Source organism: Parasteatoda tepidariorum, chromosome 4 (genome assembly GCF_043381705.1).
Source record: "Parasteatoda tepidariorum isolate YZ-2023 chromosome 4, CAS_Ptep_4.0, whole genome shotgun sequence".
Classification (NCBI taxonomy): Eukaryota; Metazoa; Arthropoda; class Arachnida; order Araneae; family Theridiidae; genus Parasteatoda; species Parasteatoda tepidariorum.
In genome coordinates, this window is record NC_092207.1 from 74,079,526 (window position 1) to 74,095,605 (window position 16,080).

Consider the following 16,080-nt stretch of genomic DNA (forward strand, 5'->3'; position numbering starts at 1 on the left):
AAGATAAACTGCAAACACTTTCTTCACTTCTTGTTTAAAAGTAAAATAGCAATGAAAACAAATTTTTAACATGTTAGTGACGCACGCAGCTGGAAAAAACTGTAAAGTGCGCTAATGTTTTAAAGATCATGTTGTATCTCAGTGGGAAATACCGGTTAATGGATCCATAAACTAATACACCTACAGTTGTTCGTAAATTAGTCTATATACAAGGCCTCTTTTTGTAGAGGTGTTCAGGGACGTAGCCACAGTGGCACGTGGTTATGCCCTGTAAAATTACAAAAACTTGTAAATTTTAGCAAGTGAATTTTAGTTAAATAAAATTTATATGATTATTTATTTCCATTGCATGTTCACAAATTTGTTGCTAAATCTGCTTGAAATAGAAATGTTGTTAAGATCTGTTTTTTATTCTGTAAAAAATTTCCCCTGCTTTCCCCACCCCTGATAGTGAGAAAAATATTTCCACCTATTAAAGAATATGCGGTTGAAGCCCCTCTTTAACCCTAAATCTGGGGCATTAGGTTTTATGACAGAAATGGAAGTAATGACGCCTTAGAATCGGGTTAAAGCTCTCGCACGGGGGTCGTAAGAGTTCTTTTACGAGAACCATGTTTTTATTGAGGCAAAAGGCTATTTTTGCACTGTTCTGGGTGATGTGCACGTAGTAAATGGTAGTACGAGCTTCTAAAAGAACAGACTTGTGGTAGGTAATCGCATTTTGTCTCACCCACGACAGTGATGAAAAACATGAGAAACTTTATAAAATTCTCACTGACTAGAGATTTATTAAAAATTTTATAAAAGGTTAAGTAACATGTTGCAACTATAAAAAGAAGAAAAAAACCTACTTACATGAAACTACTAATTGTATAGGTAGAAGACGTTAATTTCAACTCATTTGAATCATGAAGTTGTGCCAAAACTACATACATGATTCAGAACATCTAAATTTACAAAAAGGAGCTTCAAAGATAGTGTAGTTGTTGTTGTTGTAGTTCATTTACGTCACACTAGAGCTGCACAATGGACTATTGGCGACGGTCTGCGAAACATTCCTGAGGATGATCCGAAGACATGCCACCACAATTTTGATCCTCCGCAGAGGGGATGGCACCCCCGCTTCGACGACCTGCAAGCGAAGTCGAGCACTTTACGGTAGAGCAATTTAACGAGGACCAATACCGCACACCCTCGGTCCCTACGCAGACTACTCCAAGTGGTCACCAATGAAGCTTGACTTCATCTGCTGGGTCTGTGGGAACCGTGTCTTAACGATCATGGACACTGCGGGACCAAAGATAGTGTAATAACGACAAAATGTGACTACTAGTTTATTTATTTTTAAAACACTTAGCAGCCCTAAATTTTAGATGGTTTTGTTTGCCCCTCTCTAATAACTAACTTTTTTATTAACAGTGAACCGATTTAAAATTTATTAAAAGAAAAAATTTATTCCGATTACGGTGAACGAATGATTAATTTTTTAAGGAATATGGCAATATATTCATTAGTTGTTTTAAATGTTTTGCGTATACACATGCATAATGAACTAAGCAAACTAAAAAAAGAAACACGTAAATGATGTTTGATCGAATCATCAGATTTTCACATTCTAAAATGCAATTGTAATGGCTTTAGAGAATAGCCTTAAATACGCTAATAAATTGGAACAGACAATGTTTTAAGCTACGAAATTGGACAGGAAAAGGTGTTTTTTCTGGATTAAGCCCCTTTTCAGCGGATTAGGATATTTGACCCCAAAATAAGGGGAGGGTATACACGCAATCTGAAAAATATGATCTCCTTAATATATCGGGAGAGCAGTTGAAATTTTCCGCCTCTTAATAATAATTTCGATTTATATATGCAAGCAATGGAACTTAATTTCTCGAGATTTTTTAAATTAATTCTTTTCAAATTTTGGATTTTCTTTCTAAAAACTACACAGTTTAAAATCATAAAATATTTCTTCTCCTTACAATTTCGAAAAATTTCAACCATTGTTAAATTAAATAAATAAAAAAATAATAAACAAGTAAAAAGCAATAAATGAATAAAAATGTATAATTAACTTTGGATGAAACAGATAATTTTGAACAAGATTTTGTTGATTCGCTTAAGTAATTACAAAGATACCGCAATATATACAAATATTAAAATTAATTTTAAAAGTATAAAACTTTTTCATACCTTAAATAATGGTGAACTGTAAAAAACTCCGGATCAAATTACGGTGAAAAGTACCAGCGCTCAGTATAGTGGTACTTTTTTTCTCCATAACATCCATTTTTACCGGAACAAGTAATGGAGCAAAAAAATCTTATATACCATAATTTTTGTAGTAATAATAACAGTAAAATCACAGAAATATTTTAATCATATAAATATTACTGTAAGTATTACGGTATAATATTTTACGTTAAAATGGATTTTTCGGATGATGAACGCAAAGTGCTGGTGCTTTATTCCGTAATTTGACCCGGAATTTTTTACAGAATACCCTATTTTCAAGATTGCGACAGCTCCCTTTATTTCGAGGATCAATTATTCAAATCTCCCAAAAAAAAACATTTGAGTTCAGTCAGAAAAAATACGTTTTTGTGTCCAATTTTGTAAATTATATCCTTTTCGTTATTTAATTAGTATATTTAAGATCAACCATTCGACTATTGACGCTTTGTAGTATATGGAAAGCTGATTGTTAAAAGTCAATAGTTATTAAGGTGCTCTGTTTTTAAATTAATACTAAAACGAAATGTGCCTTCATCTAAAATTTGTCGGCAAAAAAAGACATAATCATAAAAAACAACTACATACTTTTCTAAAGAAAAAAGGTCAAGATGCGGTAACTGAAAAAAAATTGTTAAAAGTATATCGTTTCTATTATGAAATAATTAATTTTGAATTTTAAACTTTACGAAAAAAAGTAAGCATTTAAGCAAATGATTTAAAAAAATAATTTGATTCTAAAATGTTTTCTCGGAGTTTAGAAACACGCATGAATATTTCCGTTGCCTATCACACGCGTATCGCCAGACAAAATTCATCCCTGGAGCTTGTGTCAATAAACCGGATAAAGCTGTAACAATATGCATATTATCACCCAACTATATTTTTGCAGAAAATGTGATATTTTCTTATTGCAATAACATATTTTTCATAAGAATAAACTTAGTGTAAAATTTAAAAACTAAACTGGTTGCTAAAATAAGAAAATTCAACTTTAATTTTATCTTTATAGATAACTACTCTTCAATAATAGATATAGTATCATCACATGCACACGACTGGAACGAACATGTTTAAAAACTGCAAACTTTGACAATAAATATGTAGATAAGGTAATTAAAAAAACGTGAAGATTATTGTTTCTGCATTGAATGAGTACGATGGAATAAAACAATTCAACCTTCGATAATAATGAACTGTTAAACTTATAGTAAAAATTTCATGCAGGTCGCTATGCAGCACTGAAGAGTTGAAATTTAGCGTGTTAAAGGGGTCATTTCTTATTAGTAAACTAAAAAAGATTTTTTTTAAAAATTCCGATTTGTTCGAAAATGCTTGCAATTTTAAGTGCTTTTTTGCGATTTTTTACTACATATAACATTACGTTTCGTTCTTTTGCTGCGCACAAACTAAAAGACTTATAAACTTGAAATAACTACATATAACATTACGTCTCGTTTTTTTTGTTGCGCACAAACTAAAAGACTTATAAACTTGAAATAACGAAGGAGTGTTGAAAAAATGTACAGGGAGTATAACGGAATAAAAAAAATATTTACCATATAATAAACCTTTTCGAAACCTTGCTTGCCTATTAACCGTAGGTCGAAAATTATTACCTGATGAACTATTCGTAAAATGTATCCTATTGGTCGCTATTCAGCCCACAGAATTGCAACCACAAAATTGAAATTTGATGAGCTGAAAATGTCATTTTCATTTGTGAACTCGTAGCAAGTTCTTTTCGAAATTACAGATTGTCCGAAAGTTGCTGCAAATTTAAGTACATCTAGCGAATTTTCTTCATTTTAAATTTAAATAATAATCGACAATCTATCCGTAATTGTTGGAAACTCTAATTATAGGATCTTTATTTTTAAAACTTGCTTTTGAATTATTGTCGTACAAAAAACAAGAAAAGAGAAATCGACTGATCTAAATATTAACATGTATATTGAGTTTTGAAGCATTAAGAACTTAATTGTGAATAAGATTAAAATGATTTCCTGCTTGAGGTTTTATCATGATGTTAGACTCGATAACGAGCAAAACGACTTTCTGAGACACACAATCTATATTCCAAAGATTATTCTTTTTTAAAAGTGCAGTTAATTTCTTTCCCAATCTAGATAATCATTCGTTTCGTCATGTATAAGATATTAACATAATGATTTTTATGTAAGATTAGAGTAATAATTATATATTTTATTAAGCAAATGTTCTTTGCTTTTGTGGAAAATACAGTTTTTAAAAATTAAAAAAGAAAAAACAATGATGTAATATCAGGGGTTAGTGATCACTGCGAAAGGAATTTCAGAAACCCCCTAATATTGATACACATTTATGACACCCTTCATTCAAATGCAGTTCCAACTCGTGGCAGGGCCCACAAAAGCCATTTTTTAACGACAGAATGCTCGGCCAGACACAGCAAGAGTGTCACTGGAATGCCTCTGCCTTATTACCACCCTTCCCTTTCCTGCTAGATTCCCAGATTTGTCTCCAAACGAGTATATCTGAGACCACTTGGGATGGCAAGTTGAACAGTGTTTCGAATTTAGTCAATTTAATGATGTTTTACGGCAACTGTGGAACAAAAAATCATAAAAGAGTTGCGTAATAGTTCACAATCGGGAGCCCTTCTCATTTTTGGCGATTTGTAAATAAATGAATACAGTGTATGTAACTAAACCAAGAACCAATCGCATAAATGTAAACAAAAGTTGCGGTAACCCGAAGGTGAGGTCATTGAAAGCAAAGACCGCAAATTATATCATATTGACCATAAATGTGATTTCAGAAAAACTGAACGAAAATTATCGCCAAAAAGAGGCCCTCGATTCTACACTAGAGCCAAGAGTTGTTGCCCGACCGTATCGTATCCTGCATTCGAGTAAGAGGTGGCTCTGAAGGGTAGGGGAGAGTGGGGTCAATTGTAACATTTTTTACTTAACTATTTTTAACTAACAAAAAATCCTATATATTATTAGTATTAATTGACAGACGAGTAAAGTAGACTATCCTCTACTAGAAAAAAAATAAATACCTTATTTTAAGTGTTATTATATTAGTTATTAACAATTTTTGACAGTCGTGTACTTGTTACAATTGTCCCCACTTACGGGGTCAATTGTAACAGTTCATAAATTCAACTAAAACATAGTTAATTTTACATATTATCATAGTTGTGATATATTTTTTTATTGATCAAAATAGTAGTGATATTTTAGGAGTAAAAATAATAATGAGCAGAGACCTAAAGGGTTAAACTTTTAACTTTAAGGGGTTAAAAATTTTAATTTATGCTGTGAAAGGTGACAAATAAAATAATGCACATGCAACATAATATAAATGATATAGGAAACTATTGGTGGTTCTTAAAGAGTTAAGTAATGGTTTGTAAACATAAGATTATTTATTTTCAGCTGTTACAATCGTCCCTTTACTTATTGTTACAATTGTCCCCAAGACGCCATTTCAGCTTCATTTGTTAAAAAAAAATGCTAGTTAATTAACTAAACAAATTTTTTTTATTGAAATGTTAATTAAGGTGTCCACTTACATATTCGGTTAATAACTTTTATTTGTTTAAACAAAATTACTTTATTACAATATAATATTCTAATACCAAAAAAAGTACTTACGTAGCGTGAAAATATCTTCTGTGATGTAACTCTTTCAAAAGTACATAAAAATGGTTGCCAGCAGGGGTGTACATGTAGATTTATTAAATACACCTTGTGCGCCACCTAGAAACCAAATCTAGAAACCGACACTCGAAATTTTTGCTCTGTTACAATCGTAACCTGTTACAATTGACCCCACTCTCCCCTACTAACCCCCCATTCCCCCTTGATTTGCATTTTTCCTGCAATAAATGTAAGAATTTTGCTTTGATATTTTTAAATCATTTTTTATACTTACGTTGTACTTAGATAGGTAAAATTTTGTTTCATTCTGACAACTCTTACTAGATGTGTATATTTTGATGACAATCAGTATACATAATTTTTATAATGAAACAGAGCTTTCATTGTTATAAGTTTATAATGAGAAGACATGTATCTTGAAAGCATTAAATAAAACATTTTGAAACAACTTAAATTGAGTAAAATTTATCGTAAAGAAAATTATCATAAAAACTACAACCCTGATCAGTTAATCATCAGAAAAAGTTATCGCTATGACATAACTACAAGCAACATTGCAAATGATATCATTTGTATATTGAGATGATTAATACTCAAAGATACTTTTTATATTGTAAGAAAATATAAGTAAAAGCTGCACATTTAAATTAAATATAATTATTTAAATAAGGAAGTAAAATGGATATTTAATTAAAGGGAAATAATGAAAACGCATTTTTTTAATGCAAGCTTACAACTTAAATACTAAGTGTTAGAAACATAATTTTCGCACAAGATTTATTTTATAAAGATTCATTTGCAAAAAGTTCGACAACATGGCTTTTTGAACTTTAAAGAAATGATTCCCTGAACTTGGAAAAGTTTAAATAACTAGATAATTTATTGTTATTTTTTATAGGTTTTGCAAACTTGCAGCCTTGTTTGAAAGGCGGGGAAAAACCAATAACCATTGAAACCTAATAAAATGGAAGATAATACGGTAAAAGTACTAAAGTTAGAGGGAACACATCACTAAAATAGCTTACAAAAAGAACAAAATAATAGTTATTCAGGAAAACACTGATTTTTCGAAACAATTACGAGTTGAAATGGCTGCAATTGTTTTACATTTAGAACAATAATCTGTGTAAATCGATTTGGACGATTTTTTTTCTTCTTCTCATTATAGTTTATTCATCTTAGGAAATACATATACTAAGAAAAAAAATTCAAATTTTTTTTGGGTGAAAAACATTCAAATTTATTTCTAATGTGTCTTAGAAACATTGATATCAATAAAATAAAAATTGCGCAAAAAAAAATTCGAAAAATTATTTTCAATTGCTCCTTAATACAGTAACATTTTCGCATAAAACTTACAGATTTCTACTGCTCTTTTAGAGAATGAACAAAGTTAACTAACGCCAAAAAAAAAATAATCATTCGNGGAAAAAAAAAAAAAAAAAAATGAAGGTGCTAAGTTTTGAAACACATTTCTTAAGTATCCGTAATAATGTTAAAATTCTATTAACATTTTAAATATAACTCATGATTCCGACAGCATTTTTCAGACTAAGTTTAAGTTCAACTTCAACCACTGACGTGGGAAAAAAACGCTAATTACGCAGCGTAAATTGTAGTTTTTTTTCTAAAACATTCCCACACTATAAAAATTGGTTTTTCAAAATTGAGCAAAAATGTGTCATAATAGCTGTGAAGAAATGATATTCGAATTTAAAAACCTCATATATAAGTGAAATAGCATATATTCATTTTTTTTTGTGCGAAATGTATGTAGAGGGCGAAATGTGTGAGAAAGATGCTCTCTAGATGACTGCAGGATTCGAAACTAAGACCTCCGGGGTTGTAGAAGGATGCACTAATAGCCATAGTTGTACACCCCATTCGGGGGAGATTAAAGAATCTTTATACAGTGGCAGTCACAAAGACACATTACATTCGCTTCAAAGTTTTTTAAGATATAGAGAAATAAGCCAAAGGTAAAAGTAAAACTAACGATTCCGACTAAGCCATTGGGACCATATTTTCCAAATTACAACATTGAAATCAGAAATTAGTATGTCGTAATCTGTCATTGCGATCGCCTTTTATATAAAGCTTCTTAACTTTCCATGGACAGGGATTTACAATTATGGTGGTCCTTGGTTCGAGCCGAAGACACGGTAAACTTTATCATATTCTAATAGTTTTAACTAGACTTTCCTTCTCAGTTTATGAATCGCAATTAATCTGAACTTAGAATCGGAATCAGAGGCAATGAAAAATTATTCACAACTAAATAACATACTGCACTGGATAAATTAAAATACATAATTTGATTCTTTTCCTCTATTTTTTCTTCTATATATTATAATTTTAACTTTTCGTCAATATTTTCAATTATTAGGTTACAATTCAATAATCCTTTTAAAGTGTTAACGTGAGAGAATATCTAAAATTTTGTCAAAAAGTCAGATTCTTTGTACTAGAATTTTAAAAATAGATATTGTACAATGGAAGATTTAGACAAAATTTCCAGTTGTGTCGGTTATATATTGTCGGTTATAAAAGCAAACAATATTCATAAGTAACTAGAATTTTTAAAATAGATATTGTACAATGGAAGATTTAGACAAAATTTCCAGTTGTGTCGGTTATATACTGTCGGTTATAAAAGCAAATAATATTCATAAGTAACTAGAATTTTTAAAATAGATATTGTACAATGGAAGATTTAGACAAAATTCGACAGTATATAACCGACACAACAGGAGTCGGTTATATACTGTCGGTTATAAAAGCAAATAATATTCATAAGTAACTAGAATTTTTAAAACTAATTTTGTACAATGGGAGATTTAAGCGAAATTTCCAGTTGTGTCGGTTATTTCCGATCGGTTATGATAGCAAATAATATTCATAAATAACTATATTCGGTTTTTCCTTAGACGAATTTATTTGTGAAAAAATAAAATAAATAATGTATAAATGTAAAAAGAGAAAAAATAATACTATAAATAAAAATATGCCGAATCAATACCACGAATCAAAGACTTAGTACAAGGAGAAAAGGGCCAAATCAAGTAATGAAATGGCTATAAAACAGAAAAAAAAACGTTAAAATATGTTTAAAAAATCAAAAGCGAGCTCGATACGACCTTGTAAAAGCATTGGAAAAACCAATATTCATTACAATATTGTGGACAGTTCTGTAATTTATATTAGATTGATAAGAATAAAATTTTAAAAAAAACAGGAACAGTTAACTACTTATAACTGTAAGAAATTACTTTATTTATGCACTCATATTATCGATACACTTTTGCTATTTAAGAGGGAAGTTATTAAGGGCTGTTGTTATAAAACACTAATGGGTATGAGTCAAAACATTTCTGGAAGGCAAGTTTTAAGGCCTTGTAGAAATTTAATTGTTTTACGATTAAAAATTGTCAATATATTTAAAAAGAAGAAAAAGTAGGGGCTAAGTCTGCTGAGTATAGTGGATGAAGAAGAAGTTTCAAATCAAATTTCTGAAATTTCGCTTCAATCATTTGAGCAGTGTGTGGCTCAGCAATGTCATGCAGTAAGAAATGAATCCATCTGATCTGATGATCAATTTTAATATTTTTTTCATTCAAGCGCTTGCATCCTTTTGTCCAGTTAGTTAAATGTAGCATATTTCTGCTGCGATAGTCGGAGATAGTTTAAACCTTGGAAAATGTGGCTTATTTGTACACTGTAAAAAATCTCGGTTAATGTTTATCCAATACTTGGTGCAAAGTTTGCTAATTGCACCATAAATAGGATAAATCAAAAATTATTTTATCTAGGTTGCACCATAAATTGGAAAATATGATCAAGAAATGCGTTTATGGCGCAATCGATTGCACCAAACTTTCGTACTATGACAGGCACGTGACCGATGACTTATTACGTAGTTGTTGACAAGATGGACGACTTTGTTGTTGAATCTTGATATCATCTCATGCAAGTTGTCTTTGAAATTGTCCATTTCTTTTGAAGGTAAGTAAACTTTTCTTAATTATTTGCATTAATTACAGTTCATTTCTTTAATATCAACTTTAAAAATTTTGTTGTCTGTTCCGAAAGTGTTAGCTTCAAATTTCTTATAGGAAACTGTTTCGTTGTATGAATAATTAAATATTTTAAAATCTATATTAGCTCTTTTTCAGTAAATAAGGAGATATAACGATTTTATGTGCACAGAAAGTGCATTTACAGTTTATTTGGCTAAAGGAGCATAGCTTTCCGCCAAATTCACTGCCGGTGAAAATTTTCTAGGTTCGTGTTTTTATTTCATTCTACCGATCAAAAAAATTCGTATGTGCTTTCTGTTAGGATTAAAACTTTTTATCAATATCTCTGCTTTTGTTTTGATTTTCATGTTCTATTTTGCTCTTTTTCGTTTGTAATGTCACATAATTACACGAATTTTGGTCTATACATTCTAAAGTGCTTCTGTTGTAAAATTTTCAATGCGAATTATTCACCTCAAATTAATACTAACCGTTGTCATGGAAACTAGATTTCTCTTTACGTTCTCTGAGCGCACGAGGTAGGAGAAAAACTTAGTGGGTAATATTGGCGCTAAAGAAAACAAAGCGATATTTTTTTTTAATTCGCCAATAATACCTTACTGAAATTTAGAACAAAACACCGACAAGAATAAGATTTGTTTTAGAACATTTAGAAATTAACTGATTTCTTATTAGAATTTTTTCTTAAAATATATTTTATTATTAATATTTTTTAACTAAGAGAAAATTTTTTTCAATGAAACAAAGTATTGTATTTAAAAAGATAATAAATATATCTTTTTTATTAAATACATATAAAAAAATACTTTGATACTCATAGATACTCTGCTTTAGATACTTATTTTTCGATGTTTTTTTAATTTTTACTTATTTATTTTATTTTTTGTAGCTTTAAATATATTAATTTAGCCCACATTTGTGTTTTGCGGGTGAGGGGAAGGATAATATAACCATGAAATTGAACGTTTTCATTGATCCTCAAAAATGTCATACGTATTCTTTATAATATTTACAGTTGTTTTTGTTTTTTTAAATAATTTTTTTTTGAAAAGTTTCATTTTAATTACAAAAGTGAAATTTTTTTATTCTGAAATATATGTGCTTCTATGAAACAAAAGACCTTTAGTTAAAAAGGCAACCCTCACAAACAGTATACATGTGGAGTTTTAATACTATCCACATGACTACTGCTTGTGTGTTAATCGTCAGCCAGATTCCACCCTCTTAGACTCAACACGAACTCTTTTATCTATACAAGTGATGATCAATTTGTTCATTTATTATTTTAACTGTTTACAGTTCCTTCAGTAAATTTTTTACTGTGCCGCTCTGCATAAAATTCAATTCACAATTTCTCAAGTGGAGAAATTCTATTTTGGTGTTTTAGCGCATTTTAACAAAAATAATAATAATAATATTTTAAAATATCAATATCTTTCATTCCTTTCCGGAATCTTTGTGGGTAAAAGGAGGCTTAAGATAAAAATCCCCCCCCCCTGTATAAATAGTTGGTCTCGAAATTTTTGTTTTTTAAGGTAGTGAAATGTTTTAAAATTTTTTTACACGAGAACTACAATTTCTCAATTTTCTTTATATTGTATTTTAAAAATAGTAATTAAAATATGACTTTCTTTGATTTATCTTTCTATGTTTTAAAAAAGTAAGGATTCAAATTTTGTTTCTTCTGTACATTTTATTAGCATAAATTACATTATTTTTAATCTTCTTTCATTAGCATAAAGATACCAACAACTTCAATGATTTTAATTGAGAAAGAGACACAGGAAAAAATATTGTTATACCCAGTGCCGAACCAATTGATTCTGCCAAAATCACCAGAATTCCAGAAGGTTATAAACAGTTTTTTCACACTTGAAAAGTGCTAGTTTCAAGAACAGCTTACAAACAAGGAATGTGTATAGTTTCAAGTTTTGAGAATGAAGAACCTGTGCTTGGAAAAACAATTATTCTTTTGTAAATAGGCTCCAAAATTTTATTTGTGTGTAATCTTTTTAAAACTTGTTGTGTTTTTTACAATCAACTAAAAAATGTGATATAGTTAAAGTAATAACACCAGAAAATCTATAATCATGAATATGTAATAAAAATATTGTTTTTTCTCAAATACTCACCATCATTTACTAATTTATAAAAAAAAATTACAGTATTTTTTTTCAAGCTGTGGGAAATTTTACTCTTTTTATCAAGTAGTAAATTATGCTTGTAAAAAAGTAATTTAGCTATATTGTAGATTTTAATTCAGATGAGGCAGAATATGCCAAGAAATTTAGTATCTTATTAAAATATAGAAAATTATTTTCAGATGATCCCAAATTTCAAAACTCTAAACATTGAGGCATAACATAATTTTTATTTTAAATTACTGTAAATTTAAAATAAGTTTGAATTGAATGCACTCTCTTAGTAACAAAAACATACTATCGATCATATTTCTGAGTGAATATTTTGTATTTTTTTTTAATGAATGCTGTGATATGTATAAAAAGTATAATATATTTAAATTTTAAGATTTTGCTTAAAAATTATTACATTCTGTCTATGTATACAAATATCAAAGTGATTGTAAATGAATAAATTATGTTTAAATATTGATCTGTATATTTTTTGCTAATATTTCCAAGTTATTTCATTATTTTTACATTTCTTAATTTACTTCAAATTTAATATTTCCATACTCCAATGTAATTAATATTGGAATGTTTCCTTAATTAGAGATTGGGGGTTGACCAATACAATATTCGTCTACTTTTTTATATAAATTTTTACTTGTGAAAGTAATATTTTCATTTTTAAATAATAAAATAATTTCAAAATACATAGTAATAAGAATTTGATTCAGCCTAAAATTAAAATTCTTTTTATTTACATGCGGTATTAACTCTATAGCATCGGTTCGTGCTTTAAATGAAATGTAAAAAATGATTAAATTTTACATATATCAATTTGAAGAAAGAAAAAGTTTTTATATGAACGAAAATATTTTTAAAGCGCCAAAAAGCAGATAAAGTTAGCATCATTAATAAATATTTATAAAAAAAAGAGAAGATAATTTAAATCAAATTATAATTTAATTATTTAAATATATAAAAATTCAAGAAGCTATTTTTATTTTAGATGTATTATTTAATATATATATATATATATATTAAAATTACATAACACATCTAAAATAAAAATAGTTTTATTAATTTTTATAGATTTAAATAATTTAATTATAATTTGATTTAAATTATATCCTCTTTTTTCAATAAATATTTATTAATGATGCTAACTTTATCTGCTTTTCGCCGCTTTAAAAATATTTAATAATGGTGCAACCTTCCTCGCTTTTTAGTTCCCTTCAAAACACTTATTTTTGGTGCAACCTTTCGCCGCTTTTAGGCTCTTTCAAAATTCCGATTTTTGGTGCAACCTTCTCTCGTTGTTTGGAACTAGTGAAAGCACCAATATATAGTAAAACTGAGCACGACTTTATGTAGCCAGCAAATGAATACCAATATTTGGTGCCGCATAGCTCGAAATTTTTTACAGTGTAAAGTCAAAGTATTAATATTGTCTACGGTGTAGTCACACTAGAACGAAATGCGCTATACAAAGTTGCTTTTTGTATCTCTTTAGAAATGAGCTAAAAGTGTTCCCTCTACCATATTTGATCAGATACCCAAAGATACTACCGTTTTCAAGCACCAGCTATTATTCTTACTATGACTTAAGCATTTTCTGTACATAATGTTTTAGGTTTAGTTTACGAATGGAGAAATATCCAGTTGTGCTGTTTTTGCACTGGATTATAAAGGGATATACTATAAGTTCGTAAAATTGTATCGTTTAATGTTTGAACGTGAATTGTGATTCCGTAGTTCCACATACGATCTTATACCTTATAATAGGACAAATTTCCAACTATTCTCTTTTCAAAAAAATGTATTTTTTGAAATTTTTTTTTAAATTGAATTATTTTTTAGAGTTTATAATCATTTTTTTAAGCAGGCCAAATGCGTAACTTTAAACAGGTAAAATAGGAAAATAAACAATCCTCCCCCCCCAAAAAAAACGATTTTTTTTTTATTAACGAAAAAAAAAAACTAAAAAAAGAAACAAACTTTTATTATATTTAGTATGTCTTTTTAAAACTTTTTACAAATTAAAAATAGAATTGGTTTGGATTTGGCTTACTTTAAAAGTATAATGCATAAAACATTCATCATCTAGTATCTTTTCAACATATTTATGTTCTTTATAAAATGAAGATGGATAAATAGGAATTTAGTTTAAACAAAAATTATATTAATAAATTACAAAAATTATATTAAGTTAATCGATTAGTTTCTTTTTAGTATGGTTCTACAAGATAAGGATTGATAGGCTTTAACAAAAATTATATTATAATGAACTTTAAGATAATATTACCTGATACAACTGTCGAAATAATATTATAACTATTATAAAACAGGAAATGTTCAATAGGTTTCAGATTAAAGGTCGTAGTTTTATGTACAGATAATTTAAGAAACTAAATACATTTAATTTAATTTCAATGCTTTAAATAATCATTCCCTTTTAAAATTTAAAATACCTCGATTGTATCATTATTTTTTATTTTCTTTACGGTAAACGTTGAACTCTCTGTCACTTGCCTTGGATGTGATGCCAGAAGTATTGTTCTTTAACGTTACCTTTTGGGCACCTGTGAACCTTAGTCAAGGAGACGAACAGCATTACCAACGTCACAGGTACCCGTTCATAGGGTGGGCCACGTTCACATAACAGTGGACAGCACAGAGAGAAACATTCATGCCCTGAGCGGGATTCAAACCCGAATCCATTGGCATCGCAGTCAGGCAAGCTAACCGCTTGGACACATGGCCGGCGATTGTATCAGTATAGAACCAATGTAAAATGAAGTAAGCTGTTTGAAGGTGTATTTCCAATCGTCAATCATTTTCATAACATGTTTTTCATGGCATAATTTCCCTTTTTTTTATATAATTTGAACAAAATATACACTTGAGAAAATTTATTCCATTGTTATGGGATAACTTACAGGACCTGCGATAGTTTATTTTGCACCGTTCTGAGTACAATCAGGGTTAAAGAGAAAAAAGAAGGGCTAGTTCAGGGGTGGCGAACCTTTTTGCACCAACGTGCCATTTTTTCTAAGAAATTGTTTAATGTGGTCATAGACGTGCCATCAAATAATTTTGACTTTGTGATAGTGACTTTGTGTGGGAAAGTAATAATACTGAATACTATCAACTCAAAACTCTTTATATACTATGGAAAAAAAACATTTTGCAATATCTCAGTTATACTCTTAATTCAATTTAAAGTAACATCAGCGTGACTTCTGTTGTTGCAAATCAGATGACACACAACTTACATTAGATTGTATGTTAGTTTAACCTGGACTGTTAATTTTTTTCCTAGTTATTTATTGTTAGCTTGTTTTTTATGGTTATTAATTGTTTTTTTTGGCATTAATTGTTAATTTTTTTGTCAATAGTTTGTTTTTGAATTTTAATTTAATTGTTAACATGCTTCATAGTGAACTTTGTGATGGGTGGCGTGCCCAAAATATTGTATCTCGTGTCATAAATGGCACTCGTGCCATTGGTGCGCCATCCCTGGGCTAGTTCATTCCTCTCTTATTTCAAAAGTTTGCCCTCTTGTTCAAAATTTTGTTTTCTGTAGGCTAACATGTCCTCTCGGGTATGTTAGATTACAAAATAAATAAATAAATAGAAAAAAATATAAATCTTTTTCGAACGCATATTAATTACATTATATATCTACGTTAACACTTCGATTTTGAATATAAATCAAAGTATTAAGGCTTAATAACTAGAAAGTATTAATCATGAATAATCATAGATGGAGTAAATGCAGCGCATAATTAATAAAAAAGAAGACTTATTACGCGAAGAAAAAATTATCTTACTGTATAGTAATGACATTTCTGGTAGAAAAAAACATCTGCAATTCTGTTTTTGAAACCACGGCATTTAAACCATTCCATTTGCTATTTTTTTCCGTTCATATGACAACGGTTTACTGGTTCTTATTTTACCACACATTTAGTAAAAATGCAAACCTGAAAAATAAATTTATTCGAATAAATGGTTTTTCATGCCCTGCTCTAA

The 16,080-nt window shown here is 29.1% G+C and overlaps 1 long non-coding RNA gene across 1 annotated transcript; it reads left to right on the top strand.

Annotated features, from left to right (window-relative positions):
• The first annotated feature begins 9,743 nt into the window (after window positions 1-9,743).
• LOC122269669 (uncharacterized) lies at window positions 9,744-12,530 on the top strand. Its single transcript, XR_006225317.2, has 2 exons — window positions 9,744-9,884; window positions 11,655-12,530. It is a non-coding gene; the product is annotated as an uncharacterized lncRNA (long non-coding RNA).
• Window positions 12,531-16,080: the final 3,550 nt, after the last annotated feature.